General features: G+C 42.0%; 1 long non-coding RNA gene across 1 annotated transcript in view; it reads right to left on the bottom strand.

The window, feature by feature from the left end:
• Positions 1-3900: 3900 nt before the first annotated feature.
• The window catches only part of LOC149432903 (uncharacterized), a 122858-nt gene continuing 103892 nt past the window's right edge, over positions 3901-22866 (bottom strand). The window contains exons 9-13 of the long non-coding RNA XR_016308951.1: positions 13216-13326; positions 10208-10342; positions 10053-10108; positions 6410-6514; positions 3901-4035 (exon numbers count right to left, since the gene is read on the bottom strand). This is a non-coding gene — a long non-coding RNA (uncharacterized LOC149432903). The remainder of the gene's footprint in view (positions 4036-6409; positions 6515-10052; positions 10109-10207; positions 10343-13215; positions 13327-22866) is intronic.

Consider the following 22866-nt stretch of genomic DNA (forward strand, 5'->3'; position numbering starts at 1 on the left):
CGGGGAAAAGATAACACTTTTTTGTGGCTTTCTTTAAGGTCTGTGTCCCATAATATGCCAAAATGAACAATATCTTTCTTTTTTCTTTTCTTTTCCCATGGTAGGATATAACCCCATAGGATCACTGGCATTATAGGCTGCGCTGTGTATGCTCAAGACCCTTTGTAGTCACTTTCTATGGATACCTACTGCAAGTGCCAGGGAGGCCCCCTCACCTTGACGGCTTTCCAAAATACTATCCAGTATTTTTGTTATACTGTTCATTTTTTTCACTATTTTTTACTATGTACACCAATGACATTGGCTTGCTGCTTTTTCCTTGTTCTGCTCTGACTTTCTCACTGATTTTTGAAAAACTTAAATAAAGAATTAATAAAAACAAATGTGACAATATCAGATTATTTTAAGATTATGCTACCAAACCAATTAAATGTCACATCTACACACACATGTGCACGATTGTTTGTTTCCTATGGTAAAGGAAACATAAACATGAGATAAGATTGTTCACAAAACAGAAAACTGCTAAAATTTAATTTCCAATTTAATGATCTTTCTACTTTTGTTGATCTTCTGCAAACATAGCAACACTAAACAAAATTTTACAAAATACGGAAAATCACACATTTTCTAAGGCTCGGTTCACATATGTGGTGCCGCTGCGGGACCCGCACAAATACCGGCCGCCGAAACCACCCGCAGGCGGGTGCAATTAATCCTTATGGCATGCTGCCAGTGCTGGAAATCGCAACCGTACTGGGAACCTTGGTTCCTGTGCAGGCTGTGATTTCAGAAATACTGCAGGGAATTATTTCTTGTGTGTCCTGGGGCACAGCAGTCTATTCAAATGAATGGGCTCTCATGTTCGCGCAAATCATGGCCCAACACGGCCACACAGGTGTGAACCTAGCCTTAGACTGCTTTCTTAAATGCATGGGTAACCATACTGTGTACTGGATTTACCAATAACTCTGCATTAAAATGGAACTTCATCCTAAAGGGAAGTTCCACCTTATGCCCCCCTTCTTTTGGAACTTTTTTCTTTTTGGGGGAGTGGGTACCTAGCTTTGGTAGGTACCCATCCCACTTCTGGTTGGATCGCCTAGGTGATTTCACTGGAAGTTTAATACCCAAACCCCCCTTTCCCCACCCACAGCCTTTTGGGACATGTCTCAGGTCCCAGCAGGCTGCAAGACCATTCACACAGCGCAGCGCGGCTTGCACATGCACAGTGGGAAGCCAGAAGAAGTCATAGCTGGCTTCAAACACGAAACATGCCAGGGCCAGGGTCCCAAAGACTGACAAACAATTGGCCCAGGTTAGGGCAGCGCTGGATCCCTGGACAGCAGCTACAGTATTTGTGGCTGCCAACTTTTAATCTTTTACAGACTAAAGAACCACTTTAAGACAGTGCTGAGAGAGAATAAAGCTCACCTCTGCAAGCATGGAGAGAGCGTGCACACTGTACACAGATGGCGTGGAGGCAGAGACCATGGATGACTGCGCTGCGGCATTTTCTTCTGTGCGGAGAACTAATTACCATTCAACCAAGACAGACATAACAGGAAGGAAAAGACCTAAACCAAGCTATCCTTAATAGGTCTCTCTCATTTCCTGCTCTTTTATGGCACATAAGCCCAAGTTTGTGACTCTTTAGAAATCAAGATATGACAATGTTGTATCTTGAATAAGATTGTCTGTTTTTGGGGTTTTTTTTTAGAGGAAGATTAGATCACGTTTTTGGAATAATTCAAGCAGAAAATCAAAAAGAGCAACTGTATATTAACATTAGAAGTCCACTACTAGTTGTAGCATATGAGCTAAGTCAAGCCTGAAATATCAGCAAAGCTATTACTTATTTTTAACTGTAAAACACTTTCATGAAAACATCACAACTGATAACATTTTGCTATAATATAATTTGATTGGGGTACATTCACACCCCTGCATTTTGCCGTTTGTTCTTGTTTTGATCATATCAGTTTCAGATGCTTTTGAGATCATTCAGAATTTTTTGACAGATGCATTTGACTTGTAGTTAATCTCCTTCTGCACTATAATACAGATGAACAGAGTGAGCACCAGCCTAGTGCATTACTAAAATATTATACTCACAAACCAACTGAGTCAACAGGCATATCAAAGAACCAAGACACACCTGTCTCCAGATCAACAGCTCATGACCTGTGATGCAGGGAGGCTACTTTTTGTCCAATATGGCTTACACATTTGGAGGGGCAAAACTCTCTCCTTCAGAAGAAGCCTGGGCTCTGAAGAAGAGGGGCTGCCCCTCAAAACGTGTAAGCCATATTTGATGAATAAGGTCTCTCTGTGTCACAGGTCATGCGTTGTTGATCTGGAGACAGTTGTGTCTTGTGTTTTTTTATATGCCTATTTAATCAATCTATTTGTGAGTATATTATTTTCTTTTATATATCAATAAACAATGTATTATGATAATGTGCTAGGCTAGGGTCTGTCCTCCGGCTGCAGCTATTCCTCCATTTAACAGCACTGATATCGCAGACTACAAGTGTAAACACAGAGAGGCGTCCATGCTGGGAGTGTTGAGTACATGCCTTTTCTATTTTAATTTTGTGAGTGGCCAATTTGCATTTGATTTGAAAATTAACTCTTTTAACTCTACTGCACTTAGTGTACGCTCTTCTTGTTTGTTTGCTTGTATGTCATTTGTAGATTACCCCAATCTTGTCAGGAGCAGCACCAAAGGCAGCAAGAGGTGTTTTATTACTCTTGATGATTCCAATGCCTAGACTAAGGATTTGTGATTTAATTAACTTATGGACATGAACTGTTTTTTTCTGATGAACTTAATTTTTGTTTACATTCCACAAGTTCCTTCATTTACATTATTATAGTCATAAGTATTTTGAGTGGGCTAAAAAAGTTTTTTTTTAAATTGGCTCTGAAGAAAAGGGGCTGCCCCTCGAAACATGTAAGCCATGTTGTATGAAAAGGAGTCTCCCTGTGTCATGGGTTATGCATTGCTGATCTGGAGACAGTTGCGTCTTGGTTTTTTGCTATGTTGGTTCAATCTGTTTGTGAGTATATTTGCTTTTATATATATCAATAAATGGTGTATTAAGGTAATGCACTAGGCTGTGTGCCCTCTGTTCATTTGTTTTATAGTGCTGCGCACGAAGGGATATCCATAGTTCTGGGAGGTCAGCAAGGCCTGCTAGTGCCATAGCCATAAGTGGGAGGATTGGGAAGCCTGTTAAACTGGCCATACATTACACAATTTTCTTGTACAATTTTCCTTTAGATTTACCAAACCCATATAATAGGAGGTCAAACCTAAACACTTTCAATTTGTATGCAATCAGGCTGGCCCTTGCACTACATAATTGAAGGTAAATCTAAAAGGAACTTTACAATGTGTGTGAAGACAGATGCCGCTCTGTGACCAAGCCCCCTATGGGTGGGGCAAAATGCATCAGCAGGCATGGTCAGAATGACAGCTGAGGCCATTCACTACACACTGTTCCTCTCTGACTCCTGGGGATCGGTCTGAGCAGTGTCCATCTTCATACATATTGTCAAATCTCTGTAATTACTTGGGACGTTGCTCCCTCTTCTCTCTGCCGGCAGGGTGATTACTATTTGCTGTCAGCCTCGAGCAGCACCAGAAACAACCTTTTGGTTTAAATCTAAAGGAAATTGAATTGTATGATGTATGCCCAGCTTTAGACTCTCAGCACCACATTCGAGCGCGGGAGAGTGTATTTAAAGTTAACCTCCTTCAAGAGGGTTTTGCATTCCCATAGACTTATATGGGAATTCAAATCCCATCTGACCTGAACAAAAGCCCGTGGACAGAGGATCAACAAAAAAAGGCATATAAGATCATGATCTTACTGCCATCTTACCATACAGCTCTTCATCAGCATCCCCATCATCCAGAGACACCTGTGGCCGGGCCTTCACCTCCAGGTTTCTGCTCAGCCAGCCGGTCTGTTCTAAGGAGGAGCCCGCCACGTTTCCTACCGACTCCAGGATCTTCTGTGTCACCTCCTGTAAAAATCCACATGGTTTATCTTTAATATCTGGTAGCAGACATATGAAAGGACATCCTTACCCAATATCAATAGGAATGCCAGATCTTACAGTTTCCCCTTATGTAGGTCAGAGCGGCATGCCTTTAGACATATCTTCTTCTCCAATCCCCACTCATGACATTACCATTAAGATCAACAGCAAAACCACTGGTCCCTCTGCATATGCCAGGGTGCTAGGTGTAACCCTAGACTCTGACCTCTCCTTTGGACCCCACATCCAATCACTGGCTAAATCCTGCCGCCTCAACCTCCGCAACATTTACACAATTTGCCCCTTTCTGACCAACGACACCATAAAAACAGTATCCACGCCTTGGTTTTATCCTGCCTTGATTACTGCAACTCCCTCCTCACTGGTCTACCGTTACACAGGCTATCCCCCCTTCAGTCTATTATGAATGCTGCTGCTAGACTCATACACCTTACCAACCAATCAGCGACTGCTGCCCCTCTCTGCCAATCACTGGCTTCCACTAACCCAACATATAAAATGTAAAATACTAACAACATACAAAGCCATCCACCTCTGTGTGATGCGATTGATGTGTTTACTGGCACTTTTTGCGGTGCGTTTTTAAACACTTGTTTTTTATGCATTTTGCGGGGTTCTTTAGTCAACAGAAAACTACTGACTTTGATGCCACTTTTATTGGACTTTTACGTGATTTTGGGAGGGTACAACTTAGCTGCGACTTTGGGAAGGTACAACTTAGCTGCGACTTTGGAAGGGTGAGACTTAGTTGCGACTTTGGGTAGGTGCGACTTTAATGCTTCTTGAGTGTCAGAGTGTTGCATCAAAGTTGCACTACATGAACAGAACTGTCATACTTTTCCTATTAGCAAAAAGTCACAAAGTCGCACCCATCCAAAGTTGCATCAAAGTCTCACCCAGGTAAAGTGACATCAAAGTCAATACATTCCTGTTTGCAAAAAACAAAAAAACAAAATGCAAAACGCATAAAAAACACACTACATGGCTTGAAGTCCCTTCGTCGTTCTCCTTTTACACATTTCTTCTTCCTTCCCTTCACCCCCTTTTTTTTTCTCTTTCTTTTTCTCTCTCCCTACCTTTTTCCCTGTCTTGGATACTACTGCTATTTGTTTATGTCAATAGACTGATCTGTTTGTACTACCTTTCAGACCAGTGTGCTGTACTTTGCTGTTTTTGAAACCGATAATTTAAATCTCTATGTCAGTGGTTCTCAACCTGTGGGTCGCGACCCCTTTGGGGGTCGAATGACCCTTTCACAGGGGTCGCCTAAGACCATCGGGAAAACACATATTTCCGATGTGTAATGAGCAGCTACGGTGTTGAAAGCAGCTACGGTGTTGAAAGCAGCAGTATTGGAGGTAAAACGACACTTTATGAATTATAATTACTGGGTAAATAATTTTATGGTTGGGGGTCACCACAACATGAGGAACTGTATTAAAGGGTCGCGGCATTAGGAAGGTTGAGAACCACTGCTCTATGTAATTGGACCACACCTGGTTCATTGTCTTATTTGCTGGCATCCACTAATGCGTCTTATTTTTGTAGATGTTTGTACTCTAAAAAAGTTGTTTAAATAAAGAATGTAAAAAAAAAAAAATCACACTACATGCGTTTTTGCTGCATGTCCATTGAAGTCTATTGAACCAAAAACTCACCATGTTCACATTTAGCTGTGAACCAGGCCCAACAGCGTACAAAGCAATTTTTTTCACTGAATATCTTTATTAAAACATTGCCATGCAACTTGCTATCAGGTGGAAATCAAATCATTTCAGCTGCAGAAGAGATCATTTCCACTATAACAGTAGATAATTGTAATTAGTAACAGGGAAGGGTTAAACATTTTATCTGATAGGTTTGTGCTCTTTAAAAATAAAGTGTACTTTTAATAGAAACTAGTATAAGTTCCTGACTTGATCTGGTATCGGCCTCCTGCAGTCGCTCTACAGCAGAACTCAGAATGGAAGAGGGAGAAGTAGCACAAAGAGCCAATCAGCTGTGCTGTGATGTTTATGTGCTAACAAGTGATGTGCTGAGGAAAAGGCAGAATGACAGAGATCAGTCTGCTGCTTCTCCCTCACTGTCCAGTCACAGGCTGAGGGCAGGGACAAGACCTAGTTGTCTTACTTAAATGAAGTAAAGAAAAGTCAGGTCTCCAGGATGGCTGGGCTGTGTGGCAGAGCTGTGTAAATCTTAGCTCTGGACGGACAGAAATATAAATCCTTTAGCAGGTAAACTAACTCCCAGATATGTAATTCATGTGCTTATTCAGCTATTTGCTTGGAGTTCAGCTTTTAATCTTTCATCAGAAGTATCTATAGGAAGTGTGATCTACCTTAAGAGAAGGAAGTAACCGGGTGCTGCCAGATTCAGAGAAACGGACTCCTTCAGAAGTGTGAGTAATGGTTGGAAATTTTCCTGCATATCAGATGGAGAAAGCCTGAAAGAACAACAATAAAAATAATTTTGTATTCTTCAATCCCACCCATCCAGTTGCTCTTCCCACAACCCATGGCTGGAACTTTCCACAATAAAACACTACATTGTAGCACGTCTCTCACATCGACCTTCTCCACCCCTTGTGACCGCTGATAATGAACACTGCACTGGACCTGTATTTCATGACAGGTATATCGCTCTCTCTCTCATGTTGGTAGGTTAACTGGATCCTGTCTACATTGGCCCTAGTATGTGTATGTATGAATATGAGTTAGGGACCTTAGATTGTACGCTCCTTGAGGGTTAGGGACTGATGTGAATGTACAATATATATTTATATGTGTAAAGTGCTGTGTAAATTGACAATGCTACATAAGTACCTGAAATAAATACACACACACACTATATATATTTAGATTGTAAACTCTTATGAGTAGGGCCCTCTTAATCCTCTTGTTTTGATTGTATTGTAGCTGTACTGTCTCCCTTTATGTTGTATAGCGCTGTGCAAACTGTTGGCTCTATACAATTCCTCTATAATAAATTATATTATATATATATATATATATATACATACACACACACACAGTTGTGCTGAAAAGTTTGCATACCCTGGCAGAAATTGTGGAATTTTGGCACTGATATTGAAAATATGACTGATCATGCCAAAAAATACTCTTTTATTGAAGGATGATGATCATATGAAGCCATTTATTATCAAATAGTTGTTTGGCTCCTTTTTAAATCATAATAACAGAAATCACCCAAATGGCCATGATCAAAAATTTACATACCCTGGAATGTTTGGCCTTGGTACAGACACACAAGGTGACACACGCGGGTTAAAATGCCAATTAGAGGTTAATGTCCCACATCTGTAGCTTTTTAAATTACAATTAGTGTCAGTGTATAAATAGTCAATGAGTTTGTTAGCTCTTATGTGGAAGCACTGACTAGGCTAGACACTGAGCCATGGACATCAGAAAAAAAATGACAAAAGTCCTGCGTAGCAAGGTAATGGAACTTTATAAAGATGGAAAAGGACATATAAAGATGTCCAAAGCCTTGAATATGCCAATCAGTACTGTTAAATCACCTATTAATAAGTGGAAAGTTTGGGGATCTCTTGATACCAAGCCAAGGTCAGGTAGATCAAGAAAGATTGCAGCCATAACTTACAGAAGAATTGTCAGAGATTCATAGAAAAACTCACAGACAACCTCAAAAGAAAAACAGGCTTCTCTGGAAAAAGATGGTGTGGTTGTTTTTAAGGAGTACAATACTAAAGCCCGGTTACAATATGCCTGACAACACCTTGACATGCCTAACCAGGCCTTTTTGTGTCATTGATGCAGTAAAGGCTTCTTTCTGGCACCTCGACCATGCAGCTCATTTTTGTTCAAGTGTCACCATATTGTGCGCCTTCAAAACAACCACACTGTCTTTTTCCAGAGCAGCCTGTATTTTTCTTGTGGTTACCTATGGGTTTCCCTTTGTATCCCAAACAATTCTTCTGACAGTTGTGAATGCTATCTTTCTTAGACTACCTGACCTTGGCTTGGTATCAAGAGATCCCCGAACTTTCCACTTCTTAATAGGTGATTTAACAGTACTGATTGGCATATTCAAAGGCTTTGGACATCTTTTTATGTCCTTTTCCATCTTTACAAAGTTCCATTAGCTTGTTATGCAGGACTTTTGACAGTTCTTTTCTGATCCCCATGGCTCAGTATCTAGCCTAGTCAGTGCTTCCACGTAAGAGCTAACAAACTCATTGACTATTTATACACTGACACTAATTGTAATTTAAAAAGCCACAGATGTGGGACATTAACCTCTAATTGGCATTTTAACCTGCGTGTGTCACCTTGTGTGTCTGTACCAAGGCCAAAAATTCCAGTGGAGGGAAACTTTTGATCATGGCCATTTGGGTGATTTCTGTTATCATTATGATTTAAAAAGGAGCCAAACAACTATTTGATCATAAATGGCTTCATATGATCACCATCCTTCAATAAAAGAGCATTTTTTTGCATGATCAGTCATATTTTCAATATCAATGCCACAATTTCACAATTTCTGCCAGGGTATGCAAACTTTTGAGCACAACTTGTACATACGCAAAATACATAAATAAAATACATTCACATCAGTCCCTGCCGTCAAGGAGCTTCTTACAATCTAAGGTCCATAACTCACATTCATACACATACTAGGGTCAGTTTTGGACAGGAGACAATTAACCTACTAGCATGTCTTTGGAGTGTGGGAGGAAACCAGAGAACCCAGAGGAAACCCACACTGGCACAGGGAGAACATACAAATTCCAGGCAGGTAGTACCATGGTTGGGATTCAAACCGACGACGCTATTGCTGCCAGACAGAAGTGCTAACCACTTAGCCATTGTGCTGTATTAGCTGGGCAACTGAAAGACCTCCTAATAAAAAGGTATAGTAAGGGACTGTTCATACCTACAGGTGTGACCAAGCATGGGTGCGTTTCCAGGTGTTGTGTGTAGAACGGCCCTTTAATTTCAATGAGCTGCCCTATTCGTGAGAAACACAGAAAAGAAGCCCCTGACTCTTTTCCAAAAATGCACCAAACTGTACTGCATGCAGGCGTGAGCATTTGCAAATGCATGATGGTGCCATTAACAAACACAGTCACCACCGTGTCTCTGCTAAAGTGCAGGGAATTGTGTGTCTAGAAAGCACATGATATGACATGCGTTCCCAATTCCAAATTTCTGAACCTAGCCTTATACTGTTGTTTGGTATCAACTACATTTTTAGCTCATTGCGATGAACTAGTTATCCTAAAATAAACATGAATATAATCAAACTAGTAAAAAGAAACTACTGATCACTTTCTTATTAAAGAGGAACTAAATTCTGGAACCTTTGTCCCCTAGAAAATCAAACTGAGGACAAAGAACAAGTCGCCAGTATTGCCTGCAGTCACCCTGCAGCTGATCTTTCCTCATTACTGACTTGCCACGCCTTGTTCTGCACTGTGTCTCTGTATAGAGGCGACCATCTTGGTAGAGGTAGGGTATTGCTTCCTCATGTAAGAACCTCCCATAAGGAGAACAGTGAGCAGCACAGGAGTGACATCACCAAATCTGGTGAGAATAAGGCCTCGTTCACACCATCTGATGGGAAAAACGCACAGATTTCACTTGCAGAGACACGAGTTTACGTCACTTTTCATGTGCGTTTCAGTGAATTTATACAGGTTGCAGATTCCTGCGCAGAAAAAAATCTGCACGTGACACTAGTGATGTGGTGTGAACAGGGCACATAGAGAACAATTGTTTTCTGTAAACCTTTGCAGAATGCATGCAGAAAAACTGACATCTCTGCACCTTGGTGTGAAAAAGGCCTAACAGTCAGAGGCAGCAGTGCCTTAGATCTTACGCTGCAGAAGGCTGGAAGGCACAGACTGAAACTAACATCAGCAGCTGGTACTTCCACATAAACATCAATGAGTCTAATAAACAATATTTTATGCCATCAGTTTATCCACCAGGTTTTGTTACCTTTGTATAAATGCATGGCTGAACTGCAGCATGGGAATATCAACCAATGAGGACTTCTAGGGGAAAAAAAGACAGGAAAACATGAATAAATTTGGATCGCTGGGTCTGCCATAGGAAGATTATGAGATAACAGAACGGCCTACATCAGCAGCTACCTATTCTCCTTTTATCTGTGGGGGCTTTTTGACAACCTCCTTGACCAGATGCAGTATTGTGTCAGTCTTCAGTGTCTTTAATGCACATACAAGGTCAACTAAGGTCAGCTGGGAGTCACTGGGTACTGGTATGATCTGCGGGGGAACAAAAGGGAACATTGAATGGCTCTAATGTATTTGGGATGATTAGTTTTGTAAGTGATGACCGGTTTCTGGTTGCTTGCCTACCCTTTGACATCTTTTGAGCCTAATTAATGACCCATCATTGTGAAGGGGAAGCCTTACTAATGAAGGCAGGAAGGGATGGATAAGAGCCAGGAACCAAAAAGCTGGTTTAAATTTGCTTTGCACAGCACTTTTCTTGGCAAGCAAAAGATGAAGATGGACAATGGTGAACAGCGGTGAAGCAATAGAAAGTATTAAATAACTTTTATTATTCCTTTCAGGCAGCTCAGGACACCGCTGCAGCCAGGGATGATACATATGAGGGAATTCATACAATTCATATTATGACTTTGCATCATAACCATATACATCCAGTTTTGGTAAGTAACATTAAATGCTAACTAAACCCAAGAGCAAAAACACAATATATCTTAGCCCACAGTCCTCAGATGGTGAGGCTGCATTAGTTGGCTTTTTAAAGCGAAGAACATTTTCAGTAAATACTGCAAATACTTGTTGATCCTACCAGAAATGCAGTGTCCTTGTCACTTCCTGTGAGCTGCATCAAAGAATATCATCCTTCGTAGCGATCTTGTGTAAATTACTGATTGCCCTGTTCTCTATGTAATGAAGATGAAGAAATTTGGACATATTTTGTAGTCCATATTAGGAGAACAGCGCAGAGTGACAACCATGGTTCTCTCCATAGATACAGTGCAGGAGTGATGTAGCCACCCATGGACAGGAAGTGTATTAACTGCCTGATTACCAGGTGAAAATAAAGCAAAAGAAGCTTGAAAAATAAAAATGAAATATGACCTTTTAGACCCAACATGTATCATTAAAGAGAACCTGTCACCTAAAAATCATCACATAGGGGACTTTGTTTCCCCTACCCCAACACCGCACCCACCCCCCCAAAAAGAAAAATTTTGAGGCCTCTCTACCCCTACATACTGTATATGCACATCTGAATGTAATTGCACACGTCAGTGCGCCTACAAGTGAAAATGGTGATTGCGATACATGTTACATATCGCCACACACGCCGAAGTGCGAGGGATAATTCTAGCACCAGACCTCCTCTGAAATGCTAAGCTGATGACCTGTAGGGGGCTTTTGAAATGTCACCTATAGAAAATATAGGGTACTAATTTCACAGGTGCACACAAATTCAAGGTTTGGCATATTGGGGATCTATTTACTCAGCACAACCTCTTCCTTTTTAGTTTACCAAAATTTTGGTCATTTATTGCGTGTGTTTGTCCTAAATTTCACTTTAGTGTGTTTGCGGTAATATCGTATGACATAAAACACTGGAACTACCACTATTTTATTCTCTAGGGCAGGCATGTCCAAAGTCCGGCCCGCGGGCCATTTATGGCCCGGGGGTCGGTTTAATACGGCCCTCCAACAGCCCTCCCTGCTCTGTGTAATGTGGCCCTCCCTTCTATGGCAGACAGTCTTCTGCTTGAGAGCAGAGGGCAGTGCGCATGCCTGACTGCGGCGCGTTCTCCCTGGTCTGTGTAAATGCGGCTGTCGCACGGCCCTCCCTTCTGTGGCAGACAGTCTTCTGCTTGAGAGCAGTGCGCATGCGTGACTGCGCCACGCTGGGAGCGACAGAGGGCGGTGACGTCAGGGCCGGGCTTCCAGCGTGAAGTGTTTCTCTTCCCCTCCCGGCTGCCGAGCAGAGACTTCAGCTCCAGCTACCTTTTTCACCCTTCACATTAGTGCAGGTAAGTTTTTTTAAAATTTATTTTCAATACATTGTGAAAACTCAGCTGTCAGTTGATCTTAATGTTATGAAATGAAAAGTATGTCGTTTGCAATTAACTTGGCATAAAATAATTTATTTGCATTTAATTGTAATGGTTCAAAGAATGTTCGGAAAAATGTTCGGCCCTCCACCCTTAAATGTGTGCAAAAAATGCAAAACCGGCTCTGTCAGCGAAAGGGTTAATAGAGCTGAGCTTGGGTGTCCTCCACAGTCCTCTCCATCTGAACCTTGGATCTGCACTGTTTACTAATCCAAAGGCTGTGGGCCGGGTCATTCAATGCCATTGTCTATAGGTAGGCGTGTCCATAAAAGAGCGCTGTTGTCACTTTTTTTTCCCTCCGCAGATTGCGTTTTTTGTGCAATAGACTTCAATGGCACTTCCCCAATAACGCAAGGGTTGTGTTTTTGATGCTTTTTTTTTGCCGATAGCAAAGTATTGACTTTGATGTGACTTTTTTTTGCTAATAGGAAAGCATGACATTTCTGTTCATGCAGTGCGGTTTTGATGCGACTTTGGATGGGTGTGAGTTTGATGCAACTTTTTTTTTTGTTTTTTTGCTAATAGGAAAGTATGACAGCTTTGCTCATGTAGTGCGACTTTGATGCGCCATTACACACTCTAGCACTCAAGTCACATCAAAGTTGTGCAGGAACCTTTTGTGTCCAAAGTCGCAGGTTAGGGTTAAAGGTTAGGGTCAGCGTTAAATGTTAGGGTTAGAACGCTAACCGCAGCCTTTAACCCTAACCTGCGACTTTGGACACAAAGATTCTTGCGCTACTTTGATGCTACTTGAGTGCCAGAGAGTGTAAAGTCGCATCAAAGTTGCACTACATGAACAGAACTGTCATACTTTCCTATTAGCAAAATAAAAAAAAAAAAAGTTGCATCCAAGTGGCACCCATCCAAAGTCATATCAAATACAGTACTTTCCTACTGGCAAAAAACCGCAAAGTACAACAAAAACACGTGTTCAAAAATTCAAAACACGCTGTGAAATCGCACAATCCTGTCTGCCTCGATGTGAACCTAGCCTCACTCGGATCTCCATCACCAGCCCATACTTACCTGAGCCCCATCACAATCCAGCACTGTGCTTAAAAGCAGCGGCTCTCCCAGCTCCGTTCCTCCTCACTCCACACCAGCTGGGGATCCAAGAAGAGGAGGATCGAGGCTGACCTGTGCAAAAACATTAAGTACAGGTAAGTATGAAATTCTTGTGATTTTTATTTTTAAAAAAATGAAGCCTTGCAGGCCATACACTGATAGAATCTGAAAAATACAGAAGGAATAGAGGCGCCTCCCCCTATTCACTCGGAGAATGACACATCAATTCTCGTGCATCTAGGGGTGTGGTGGAGCCGCCCCTTCCAGTGTACAATCAACACACAAAAGTAAGGCACTTCACCCAAAGAACTGACTCAAACACAGAAAATCTATATAAATGAATAAATACATTGATCCAAGGGATCACCACGCTGTGTTTATGGAGTCTTTTTTTGAGTTGTGATAACTTGGATCAATTTATTCTTTTATATATATTTTCTAAGTTATCACAACTCAAAAAGTTTCCATAAACACAGAGTGCTGATCACTTGGATCAATGTATTAATTAATTTATATTGATTTTCTGTGTTTGAGTCATTTAGTCAGTTCCTTGGGTGAAGCGCCTTACTTTAGTGCTCAAAATATTTCATTTCTTTATGAACGTTCGTTTCATTTTCTAATCATTAGTGGGATCAAATCGATGTTTATTTTTGACAGCAGAGGCTAGAAAAGTTCCAAAGTAGCAGGATGGTAAATTCTTTAGCAATGAATTTCCAACAGAGGACATTTTGAAGTACTTTCAAATGACATTCATCAAGTCATGCAATGTAATCATTTTTGTATGAATGTTCGTTTGAAATCTACTAGGGTAAGAGCAGCTGTAGCCTCCCTAGCGGTCTGATTATGTACATATTTCTGTGCTCAAAGCGGTATTTTTTTTGCATGGAAATATGTGTTTTTTTTTTGTAGGCCTGTAACTTTTAGGAATAATTCACTGAAATCTGTCCGAACAAGAGTCTAGTAGACATCCCGGGTATGTTAAAATTTTAAACACGAAATCATAAATTATAATTTAATAAATAATCATAAAAAATAATAATTTAATAATAATAATACATTTAAATAAATAATATAATCAAACCAAAAACACTGATATTTGAAATATAGCACCAAGTTCCCACATCACTGAGCAAAGTCGCAAAATCGTTTTCAGTGTCTGATGACGAATTTCCCCACGAATCATTATCACTCAATTCTGCAAGTGGTTCTAATTTACTATCGCTGTTCTCTAGCCGGTCTAAAACCGCTTTTGACCTAAAGGGACGCTTTTTGGACGCCATGGACTTTTCTCAGTTTCCAGGCACAAAGAACAGTAACAATGCAGGCAAAGCACAGGACAAAGCACTCGGGACAAAATGTATGTGAAATGGTTTGATACAGTAATGTTTTACTATGTGATTTTAGTGAATTTAGTGAATGTCACTTTTACAACTTTCAAATTTCCCGCCAGTTCCGTCCCCCGACATCCTGACGTCGCAGGGGACGGAACCCAGAAGACAAATGCCGGCATCGGGGGCGCGCAGGACAAGCTAAGTGAAGAACAGATCCAGGAGCAGCGCTGCAGGGTATTCTCCTCAGTCTCTTCCCCATAGTAATCAGACTGCAACATTGTAACAAGCCACAAAGTGAGATTCTGCAGCAGGGGCAGATCTGGGTAAGGCATTTGTGAACACAGCTAAGATCTGCACAGGCACCAGCATTTACATGTTCTCTCTGAGTTTCTTGGTCCAAGAAGTCAATGGTGACCCTAGCTGATGCCTGAACAAATATGGTGCTAACCCTGTGGAGGGATAGGCAGAAGAAGACGTTGTCAGGAGGAGTACTGTGATCTCTGTGATTGATAATAAATACCTGGAAGTGTTACACGGATACATTACAGAGCATACATGAACTCAATATCCAATGATTCCTCCTCTTCAAGGGAGCAGTGTCTTGTCTTTCAAGGCCCTTAGTTAAATGTTTGACTACAAGTAGAATTCAGAAAAAAACAGAACACGGGAAGCAGGAATCCAAACTTTATTCAATTTAACAAGCAGATCCAGCACGTGATCATCTCCCTGCACTGAATTATTGGGTGGGCGGGGTTTAAATATGTATTTACGTTTAAATTTAAAAAAATAAACAAACTGTTGGCTGTGTGAAAAGCGTTCGCCCACCCTTGACACATTGTGGCCGTATTTTGCGTAATACGTTGATTTCCTACGAACACCATCTAGTGGACAAAATGCAGTATTTTTTTTCAGATTAAAATGTTTCAGGAACATACCACATTTTGTCCACTAGATGGCATTGACAATCATAGGAAATGAATGTATTAAGGAAAATTGGGCCAGAATGTGTCAAGGATGGGCGAATGCTTTTCACATTCAGCCAACAAATGTAATGTGGCGTGTGGTTTCCCTGCCATACGCGCACAAGCACATTCACATAATTATAAATTCCAGGATATACTCTGATCCAGTGACCTCAGTCATTACAGATTATCTGTACATGATATGATGATAGTCCTGATTACATGCACACATGCATACATAGTCTTTACATACAGCCGTGTATATCCTCCCAAGACACAGAATATATACAGCAATCCATGGATGAAGTGTATCAGATCTGTAAAGATCCAGTAATAGTGATTGTATATGGCCGATCCCCACTCCTCCAGAATAAGTAGCTGCAGCCTCTTTACACCTCCGCTATTGGTCTATGGATTTGGTAGAACATATCACACCAGTGAGAGATGTATATTGGTTTTGGGGGGCAAACAAGGCTTTGTTTAGGTGGTCTGGTCCACGCTTTATTGTTGATGCATTTTAAAAGGTTCAAATAGGTATAAAAAAAAAATCTTCCAGTATAACCAGAGATGAAAATACAAAATACACATTAAAGGAATGATTAAACGTTAAAGCTGAACCCCAGCGATAAAAGGTCTTTTCCTGAGCATTGCCCCCCTCCCTGCTGTAAGGCCTCATGCACCAGCACAGAACATAACTAAAGGCCATACTTACCTCTGCTTCAATCGTTCCATGCCAGCATCTTCCAGGTTCTGGCCGATGTAGGATGATGTTACTCCTGTGCATACGCCTCCTGGCACACAGGCACTGGGGTCTTTGGTAAGGAATCCCACCCAAAACACCTACCTGCATGCTGTTTGAAGGCTCTCCCTGTGCTTTCATGGTTTTCCCTCGGTGTTCCAGTTTCCTCCATGCTGGTAGGTTAATTGGCCCCCTGTTTCAAACTAAAGTGTTCTCCTGTGACCCCTCCTTGAAATAACGGCCACCATGTGTAAATGTCACAGAAATCCAGTGCAAAATATCCTCCACCATATATCTGCTCACCTCCAGTAGTGTGACCTCACATTATACAATGATTTGGTCTAACTGCACTTTTGGTCCCAAATGTATGGACTCTATCGATCAAATTGCTGAAAATTAGCTCCTAAAGATACTCCCTCCAGATGACCGTCTCAGGCGTAGCCGTAATCCTCATATACAGAAGCTCAAAATAATGCTTTATCCTTTAAAACTTTTATTTACACATTAAAACATAAGAAATGCACTCACATTCCGGAGGTCCATATCTGCACCATGTATGGTGAACATCCAGCAATGTACTAATCGCGCACAAGATGGCAGTATCATCCCCGGCAGTATGGAAACAGTCCCGCTCCAAACAGTATATTGCAAGGCAATGCACGGGCCCTATGTATAACTGCAACTGCCTACAACTATGAAAATCCTGGAGAGGCGTATGGATTACTACTACTGCTATTCCGATGAATGACGTTTTTACCATTAGTGATGTTTTCGAGCCGGGACTGTTGACACCTCCCATGTCTGGTACAATCACTGCACACATACACACCTTACATGTGCGTTTACATTTGCAGGGTGATGGGAGAGCTTTTAAAAATTGTTTTATTTTTGTAAATTTTAGTTTAGTTTAAATTTTATAACAATTTTTTATGTTAACTTTATTGTTATGACAAGTAGGCTGATACGCCTCCTATGTAATTGCATTGGCAGGTGACACGTCCCCTAAGTCATGGGATTGGCAGGTGACACACCTACTATGTGATGGCATTGGCAGGTGACACACCTCCTATGTGATGGCATTGGCAGGTGACATGTCCCCTATGTCATGGAATTGGCAGGTGACACACCTATGTGATGGCATTGGCAGGTGACATGCCCCCTACGTGATGGCATTGGCAGGTGACACACCTTCTATGTGATGCCTTGGCAGGTGACACACCTCCTATGTGATGGCATTGGCAGGTGACACGTCCCCTAAGTCATGGGATTGGCAGGTGACACACCTCGTATGTAATGGCATTGGCAGGTGACACGTCCCCTAAGTCATGGGATTGGCAGGTGACACACCTCCTATGTCATGGCATTGGCAGGTGACACGCCCCCTATGTGATGACATTGGCAGGTGACACACCTTCTATGTGATGGCACTGGCAGATGACACGCCCCCTATGTGATGGCATTGACAGATGACAGGTCCTCTTTTGGCATTCTGGGTTTATAGCCCTTTGGGTCATTCTTCCATCCATGATCTTCTTTTCACCCCTTGAATAGCAGACAGGTATAACCATACCTTGGTATAAAGGGGGTGATGGAAGCAGGCATGGTGCCCCCTCCTGTACGGAGCTCCTGTGTTCTCACACTGTGCTCTTCATTTTTACTATAACACCAAATTACTTCCAAACACGACGCAGAGGAATCAGTTCTGTTGTGACAGCCAAAAACCTCTATAGAAACAAAAGCATGGAATGCAGGAAGTGGTGTCACTGATCCCTCACAGCCACCATCACCTGCTAAGCTCCTCCTACTATACATCTGTCTTTCCAATGTCTCTGCCGTGTATCTAGAAATCTGACATTTTCATGGTGTCATACAATCTGTCCAATCACAGGGATACATGGATTACTATCTAAAAATAATTGTTATTTTCCCATTGCTTAGGACAGGGGTCTCCAAACTGGCATCCCCAGGCCACATCCAACCCACTACAGGATTTTATGGGTCCCACAGCTGACGGGGACCCTGATTATAAGGAGGACTCTGAAGGGGACCCTGATTTAAGGGGGATAATGAAGAGGACCCTGAAATAAGGAGGACTCTGATGGGGACCCTGATATAAGAAGGACTCTGATGGTTACCTTGATAAAAGGAGGACTATGAAGGAGACCCTGATATAAGGATGAGTCTGATGGGGACCTTGATATAAGGAGGACTCTGAAGGGGACCTTAACTTAAGGGGGACTCTGAAGGGGACCTTGACTTAAGGGGGATTCTGATGGGGACCGATATAAGGGGGACTCTGATGGGGACCCTGATATAAGGGGGACTCTGATGGGGACCCTGATATAAGGGAGACTCTGAAGGGGACCTTGGCTTGAGGGGGACTCTGATGGGGACCCTAACTTGAGGGGGACTCTGATGGGGACCCTGACATATGGAAGACTGATGGGGACCCGGACATAAGGGAGACTGATGTAAATTCTCTCTCATTTCTTTTGACTCATACCAGCTGCTTCCAGAAAAGATCAGAGTAAAACACATTCATTCCATTATTCATTCATTTATAAAACTGATTTTTTTTTTCAGCCCACAAATATTTGTAGATGACACGATGGGACCCACATAATGAACAGTTTGGGGGCCCCGGGGATTCGCCCACATAGAACAGTTTTTTCTGATACAGAACAATTTCTTCTTATATTTTAGGCTTTAATATGTCTTTATTCATATACAATAAGAAAACCAGACATTGGAGGTTGGAGGTCAGGCATTGGACATCAAACTTTGGAGGTCACACTGTGAAGGTCAGACATTGGAGGTCAAAGGTCAGACATTGGACATCGGACTTTGGAGGTCACACTGTGAAGGTCAGACATTGGAGGTCAAAGGTCAGACATTGGACATAGGACTTTGGAGGTCACACTGTGAAGGTCAGACATTGGAGGTCAGAGGTCAGGCACTGAGGTCACACTGAAGATAACACATTGGAGGACAAAGGTCAGACATTGGAGGTGAGCCACAGACTGTTCATCATTTGTACATAGCTGGGACAGGTCATCCTAGTACTGCGGCGTTCCTATTGGTCACTCAGAATCTGGTGGCGGTATATAGCGGCTGGACTGTGGATACAGCATGGAGCCCATTTACCTGCACACGTCATGGGACATTACTGCCTCATATATAGGACTATCAGCTCAGTTTCTGAGGCAGCTCCTCAGCTGTGGACTCTGACATCTATATACTGATATGTGGATACAGAGGGACACAGGACGACTCCTATACTGGCACTGCCTCTCCCGACATTTCATTGTGGATAATTGTATATGATGTATAGAGTACACCTGGCTGCACCCCACTGTGGACTGTCAGATTTAGTACTATCTTCTATTTTCACCTGGTGATCCAGCCTGTAAATCTGTTGTTCTTCAAAAGCATAAGCTCTCCTACAGAATGTATCGGTTTACATTGATGAGACAAACCATTTCCCACTGACTTACAATGATCAGCTAAACTAACTGATTATAAAGTGTGAGCTGGAGTTTGGCTTCAATTTGTTGGTGTATCTAAATCTGCTAGTCCATCTAACACTCCCCTCCCACCAGACAGACAATACTGCTGTCCAAAAGTGTCCCCTGTGCTCCTTCCTTCAGAGTGGGGATGCTCTAATACAGGAGGGGTGTTACTAGCCAAATCATCAAGTGAAAACAGAGGAGAAAAGACTCAGAAAGAAATTGAATGAAGCCGCCACATCTAATGATTGGTAAGATGGAATAGATGACATTTCTGGCTTATTATGGCTTTCAATCTGCATTCCAGACATATAAATACTATAAATATAATCCGGATATACATATATATATGACACTGAAATCCTGCCCTTATCTGGGAATGGGTGTTAGTAAATGTCACTCAGTACAGTGTGGGGGGAGGGGGTCACTCAGTGCAGAGGGGGGGCTGTAAGTACAGTGTTTGTAAATCTCCCCCATTGTATGTAATTGCTGGGATGGGAGAATGGGGGGGCACCGGCCACTCATTTATTGGGATACATATCTGTCCGCACAGCTGCTGCAATTCACACACAAGGCCCAATGACTGAGACACCGGGGTACAGGGGTGTCAGTCACAGCTGTCATATCCTATGTGATACACTATGGGGGGATTTACTAAAACTGGGGGGTGCAAAATCTATATCTAATCTATCAATAAGGTTTGATTGCCAAGCAATAATGTGATAATGTGACTGCAATTATAACCCACAACATTGGTGTCAGTGGGTGCAATAATAGCCCCAGGTTTGCTGGTCAGTCACTGCAATAACATACAGCAACTATGGTGTCATTGGAAGCAATAATAGCGCTCAGCACTGGTATAAGTAGCCGTAATTATAATCTCCATCAAAATGTCAGTTGCTGCAGTATTAGCCTCAAAAATGGAATCAGTGGCTGCAATAATGAACTCCACCACTGGTGTCATTGGCCACAACAACAGCATCCAATATTGGTGTCAGTGACATCAATAATAAACCACAGTGTTGGTATCAGTGGTTAAATTATAACCATAAACATTGGTGTCAGTTGCTGCAATAATAGCCCCAGTATAGGCGATTGGTCGATGCAATAATAAGCCGCATCATTGATATCAACATTAACTTCCAGCATTGTAGCAATCATATCCCTCAGTATGAAGATCATTGGCAGCATTGATAACCCCCAACATCGGTGTCATTGGCAGCTAGAATAATTTCTAACATTGGTGTCATTGGCAGCAAGAATAAACCCCAACATGAGTGTCGGTGACTACAAGAATATCCCCTAACATTGGTGTCGGTGACTACAAGAATAGACCCCAACATTGATGTCAGTTGCAGAAAGAATAGCCCCCAACATTGGTGTCAATGAAAGCAAGAATAGCCCCCAACAATGGGGTCAGTAACTGCAAGAATAACCCTCTGCAATGGTTTAAATGACAGTAATTCCTGCAGCATTGGTGTCACTGGCAGCAATAAGAAAGCCCCGCATTAGTGTCAGTGACGATAGAAACCGCCAGTATTGGGGTCAGTGACCTCAACAATAAACAGCAGCACTGGAGTCATTGATAGCAATATTAAACCCCCAGTACCGGTGTCAGTGACTGCAATGACAGCCCCAGTATGGCTGATCAGTCACCACAACAATAAGCCCAAGCATTGGAGTCAATGACAGCAATAATAAAGTCCAACATTAGTGTCAGTGACCACAATGATAATCCTTAATATTGGTGTCATTGCCAGCAATTGTAACCCTCAACATTGGTGTCAGTGGGTGCAATAAAAGCCCCAGTAGGGTGATCAGTTACCACAATAACAGGCCCCAACATTGGTGTCACTGGCAACAAAATCTTCCCCTGCATTGGAGGTCAGTTGCCTCATTAATAACGCCTATTCTGTACCCAGGAGTGCCCATTTTCCAAAAAGGATTAATTGATGGGGTGTCCATATTGCCCCGCATTTTAATTTGATGTTTTATAACAGAAAGTAAAGGATGAGGGTTGTTTTTTGTTTAGACTTTTTCCCTTTATATAGTAAAAATTATCCCCCAGTGCCTCTGACATCCCACCATAAGAGAGCTCCTTCTGTCTGTATACAATCATATCCCATTCATTGTATGGTGGAGTGATTGTCAGTCCAACTATTAGAGCCATGTATAGTGAGGAATGGTCTGCTAATGGAGGAGTATTACAGGCTGGTACAGGACATATACTATATGACCAGAAATAGGTGACCCCGCCCCTCCCCCTTCCAATGACTGATATGTCTTTGTAAATTCAGTCTCACACCCCCACAATAAACTGACTTTTTAAGCAGGAGCCAAGAAATTCAATTTTTTTATTATAAAAAAAGTAATTTATTTTTCAGTAGCAGCCAAGAAATTAAATGTAAAAAAAAAGTCAGTTATTTTTCAGTAGCAGCCAAGAAATTAAATGTAAAAAAAAAGTCAGTTATTTTTCAGTAGATGCCAAGAAATTCAAATAAAAAAAAAAAGTCAGTTATTTTTCAGTAGCAGCCAAGAAATTCAAATTTTCAAACAGACACATCACCTATTATTTCAGCAGCAGCCAGGAAACAAAATGGCTGCCAGCAGATTTGAAATCCGGCAGCTACAGGGTTAACAGTTTCCGGTTGTCACGGCAACCAGTCATGTGACCAATCAGTGAGGGAACCTCAGGATAGGCAGCGCTCAGCAGATGCAGCTCAGATCGTGACTGACCTCTGAAGGAGTAGGAAGCGATTGCACTTTATCTTCAGCATTGCTCATCATTCAATGATGCCTCGCAATAAACACTCCAGAGATCATTTTCAGAACAGAATCCAGAAGGAACCAGCACAGGACACAGCCGCACAGCCCCAGGTTAAGGACCCAGAAATGGGTGGGCATAGGACAACGAAGAACCAATTCAAGAAAAATAAGAATGTTGGTTCTCTGAACACCAACCAAGAGAAACCAACACAGGACCGCCAACCAGCCGCACAGCCCCAAATTATTGCCCCACAAAAGAGTGTGTGTGGGCAATTAGGTGGGGGGCTTAGGGCAGCTCCACACGGACT

This window comes from Staurois parvus, unplaced genomic scaffold (genome assembly GCF_062004578.1).
Source record: "Staurois parvus isolate SC_StPar_1 unplaced genomic scaffold, SC_StPar_1.0 ptg002058l, whole genome shotgun sequence".
Lineage (NCBI taxonomy): Eukaryota > Metazoa > Chordata > Amphibia > Anura > Ranidae > Staurois > Staurois parvus.